Raw genomic sequence first — 4934 nt, 5'->3', positions numbered from 1 at the left:
TTGGGTTGTCGTGGCTCAGACTAGCAAAGTGAAGAGCTCTAAGTGAAGGGCCTATGTATTGGGTTGTCGTGGCCCAGAGGCGGCAAAGTATGAAGGAGCTCTAAGTGTGCAAGCTGGGCTTGTCAAATGGCTCAGAGTCCGGCGCACTGTGAAGGAGGCTCGTTACCGAGGGTTGCTCTAAGTCGTGATATGCCTTGTGGTTCCCGCAGAGCAGATCAAAGCACTTCCCTGTTGCCTTTGAAGTACTTTTAGTCGATGGATTTTAAAAGGAATTGATGTTTTCTTCGCACTTACTACTTCTTCAGCAGGGAGGTTGTTCCAGTGGCGTATGACCCGGTTAGAGTGAAGAAACTCCAACCAGTGTTCTGAAAGTGTATCGCTTCGCTTGAATAGGTAGACCATTTGTTTGTTGCTCAAAAAAGGAGTGGTCGAGGTTACTGAAGTTCCTTAGATACTTGAAGACATGAAAATCATATCCCTAGGCGTGCGTCTATTGTACACAGAGGAAGGCAAGGCAAGGGATGGAAAGAGCCTGGGCACTACTCTTCGTGACCTCTCTATTTGTACCATGGCGCCGCTTGCATTCACAGAATCATGGCGTTTACACTTCCAGCGGTAAGGGGCGGGGCAGTTGGTGTACTTCTTCCATCCAGCAGCCTCCAGCAAACGAGGGGCAGGAGGCGGGCAGGGAGTGCGGCAGGGGCGAGGTGTGGTCGCTGCCTCTCTGGATCGATCCCAAGCCAGCTGCGGGACAGCTCCTACGGCCAGAGGTGTCCAACAGCGCCCAGTTTTCACTACGGTTTTCCAGATGCCGCAGGGAAATACGAGTTCTGGGTTTGCGGAGTTTTGTGGGTATAGATACTTGTGGGTTGCGGTGATTCTTCTTTTCCTCTTTCTCTTTTTCCCTTCCTTGATTTTCCCCTTTCTCTTCCTTTCTTTCTCTATATGTCCTTCCCTTTTCTCTCCTTTCCTTTTCCTCCTCCCTTTCCTCCCTCCCTTCCTCTTCCCATCCTTCCCTCACCCCTTCCTCTCCTCCCCGCCTTCCTTCCCCATATCCTCCCTTTTTAGCTTTCTCTCTTTCCTCACCCTTTCTTCCCTCCCTTCCTTCCTCGTCTTGTTCCTTTCTTCTTCCCTTCCCTCTCTCTGTCCCTTTCCTCCTTTTCATCTTGTTCTTTTCCGCGGGTGATTCTCTAACAGCGCCTTGGTAACACTGCTCTTGGGTTCTACTCGGCTTGGAAAGTAGTGCCGAGCAAAGCGCCCATACGTTGCTCTGGGACTTGCACGTATTATCAAACGTTAATGCCTCTCTCTTTGGTACGAACGTTTTTCAAGGCCAGAGGTTAGCACGTTGGGTTGTCATGGGTGTCCTGTTCACAGCGCGGAAGCCTTGTAAAACTATACCGTCAAGGCTCAAGAACCACCCCTGGGAAACCCCTTGAATCTCTCTTGACTGTGGATTTCCTGCAAGAGAAGTGACCCTCCTCACTCAAGCTACAGGAGTGGAGCAAAAAGTGGCTGCTAACTAATTGTGAAGAAAAATGTAAAGTCCTGCACCTTTGGGAGGGGGAGATCAAGCACACACACCAATACCACATGGGAAACACTGTCACTATCCACCTGGGGGAGAGCCATGAGAAAGACCTGAAGGAGCATATGTTACCGGAAGGCTACCAGTGGAAAGGCATGAAATCCGTGCTAATCGCAAAGCGGACAGTTGAAACAACTTCTACCGAGAGCCTTTGGAAGTAGACGGAAACTTTGACAGAATGGATATACACACCCATATTTTTTAGGCTTTCGTGGAGGTTGTGTTAGCGTTTTCTAGGAGGTAGAACTTTGGTGAAGCCTAGTGATATAGTTTGACCGTTCTTCTAACACCAATGAAACCTAAAAGAAACACACATTAAGAACCTGATTGGTCCCATTGTTCCGGCATTTGGAAACAGTTGGACATGAGGCGTGAACCTAATCCTAACCTAACCTTACTTCCTTACCTTGCCTTACGCCCCTAACCCTAACCCTAACCTAACCTTACCTTACCTACCTTACCTTACCTAACCTTACTTTACCCTTACATACATACCTAACCTTTTGCCTAACTAAGCTAACCTTACCTTACCTAACCTAACCTTTACCTATATACTCCACTCACCTTACTCTAACCTTTATTTTTATATTTCATCTTTTTTTATTTTTATTTAACTTCCAACTCTAATTTGTTATATTTCATCTTTACCTAACCTATACACCTTACCTAACCTAACCTTACCTATTTACCTAACCTTACCTTTGTCACCTTAACGGCCCTAATCCTTATTTGTACCTTACTCATTTCCATTCCTTATAACCCTTTTATTTCCATTTCATTTACCTTACCTAACCTAACCTAACCGACTTACCTTTATTCTTTTACCTTACCCTAACCTAACTTGCCTAACCTAAGCTTCCTTACCTTTACCTACCTAACCTTACTTTACCTTACCTTACCTTGTTTCCAATTTACTACTACTACCTAATATACATACCTTACCTTATTATACTAACGCGCTTTACCTAACCTTACTTTACCTTTTACACTCATTTTACCTTACTAACCTAACCTTACCTAACCTTGACCTAACCTAACCACCCATTTGCTTTTGTCTCGCGCCCGTTGCCCATCTCGTCCGTCGCTTTCCCCTCCCCTTCCCTTCTCCCTTCCCTCACCCCTCCCTTTCCTCCCTCTTCCTTCTCTTCCCCCTTCCTCTACTCGCCTCGTTCGTTATCTCAGCCCTTCCTCCGTTCTTCCTTCCCTCCCCTCCGTTCCCGCGTCCGTCCGTCTTATCCTCGTCTGTCTATCCATTTCTACTGTCTTTCTATTCTCCAATTTTACCTTCCTCTAAACTCCTTCTTCCCTTCACCGCCTCCTAAAAAAAAAATAACCAATATCCGCGTCCGCCCGTCCGCTCGTCCGTCCCTTCGCTGCGATCCGTTCGTTCGTCCGTCGGTTCGTCGGTCCGTGCCCGCGGGGCTCACGTAGCGCCGCCGCATGCTTGACCCCGTTTCTTCTTTTTAACGAACATTTTGTCACAGCAAGGGTGTGATAGGCCTCTCTAAGCAGGGGGGAGGGGGGGGGGTATGAGAGAGAGAGAGAGAGAGAGAGAGAGAGAGAGAGAGAGAGAGAGAGAGAGAGAGAGAGAGAGAGAGAGAGAGAGAGAGAGAGAGAGAGAGACATTAGTTGGTGTTTATGGCAATGATTACACTCTACTTTGATTTTGCATATATCGACCGATGAGGAGCTGCGGGAGGTGATATGGGAGAGGAAAGGGGCTCAGAAGGGAAATGTAGAGGGGGCAGGGAGGTGAGGGGAGGAAGGGATGAGGAAGAGTGAGGAGGGAAAAAAGGGTGTTGTACGTGTTCGTATGGGGAAGAAAGTTGTTGCAAAGATAGGTTAGTTAGGATTAGAATAGGTAACCAAATGAAATAAAACAAATGGAATAAATAAGAATGTAAAATGAGATTAGAATGTAAAATCAAATGAAACAGATGGTAATGAGTTAAGACCAAACCAGTAAGTTAGGTAAATCAAACTAAGGAATTGAGTTAGGTTAGGATTGAAACAAAAGAGTTAGGTTAAATGAAATAAGGATAGGACCAAGTTAGGTTTAGTAGAGGTAAGGTTAGAATTAGGTTAGGTTGGGTAAGGTAAGGTAGAAGGTTAGGTTGGGCTAAAAGAGTAAGGATTAAGGTAGGCTAGAACCAAACAAAAAACTCATGTGTTGCTAGGTTAGTTGAGTAAAAGCCAGGTTAGTGGAAGTGGTAAGGCTAAATTAAGTAAAGGTTAGGTTAGGACTATTAGGTGGGTAAAAAGGTAAAGGTTAGGTTGTAAGGTTAGGTTAGGTTAGGCCAGGTTAAAGTAAGGTAAGGTAAGGTAAGGTTAGGTTAGGTTAGTTGGGGTGAGTAAAGGTTGGTTAGGCAAAAAGGTGAGGTAAGGTTGGGTTAGTTAGGCAGGGTGAGTAGGTAAGGCAGAGTGAAGGCAAGGTTAAGGATTAGGTAGATAAGGTAAGGCCGGCGCAGGGGCGTGGGTGGTGGTGCTGGTTGGGCCCCAAGCTGCCACATATCACAGCTGGGATCGGGCGGGGCGAGAGCGGCGATAAAAGGGATAAAACTAACATTCTGGACGAGTTAATGGATGGAGATTAGTGGGCGTGGCTGGCTGGCTGGCGTTAGGGCGGTAGGAAAAAGATAGAGAAGAGAGGAGAGGAGGAAAAATGACGCGAAAAACGGATCCCAAGTAGAATTATGAGCGCGGAGAAATGAGCTAGTGAGAGAAGGGTCGGAAGAGGAGAGGAGAGAGGGAGACAGAGGTCGGTATTATAAGAAACGTTCAGTTCTCACATCAACAATTTCTAAAGGTCAAAGAAGGGGTCAGTCTGGTTCTAATGAGTGTTTCTTTAGGTTCATGGTACAGAGGAAGGGTCAAACTACCACCAGGGTCATAAAACTACTACTGAAAATGCCCAAAACTCCTACGAAAGCCTTGTCAAATATGTGAACTTGGCCCACGAAAGTTTTAAAATGTGACCCAATGAGTGTTTCTTTAAGTTTATGATTCAGAGGAAAGGTCAAACTACCACCAGGGTCATAAAACTACTACTGAAAATGCCCACGACTCCTACGAAAGCCTTGTCAAATATGTGAACTTGGCCCACGAAAGCTTTAAAATACGACCCAATGAGTGTTTCTTTAGGTTTATGATTCAGAGGAAAGGTCAAACTACCACCAGGGTCATAAAACTACACTCCTGAAAATGCCCAAAACTCCTACGAAAGCCTTGTCAAATATGTGAACTTGGCCGACGAAAGTTTTAAAATACGACCCAATGTGTGTTTCTTTAGGATTATGATTCAGAGGAAAGGTCAAACTACCACCAGGGTCATAAAACTACTCCTGAA

Source organism: Eriocheir sinensis, unplaced genomic scaffold, assembly GCF_024679095.1.
Source record: "Eriocheir sinensis breed Jianghai 21 unplaced genomic scaffold, ASM2467909v1 Scaffold754, whole genome shotgun sequence".
Taxonomy (NCBI): domain Eukaryota; kingdom Metazoa; phylum Arthropoda; class Malacostraca; order Decapoda; family Varunidae; genus Eriocheir; species Eriocheir sinensis.
Note: the sequence above shows the minus strand (reverse complement) of the source record.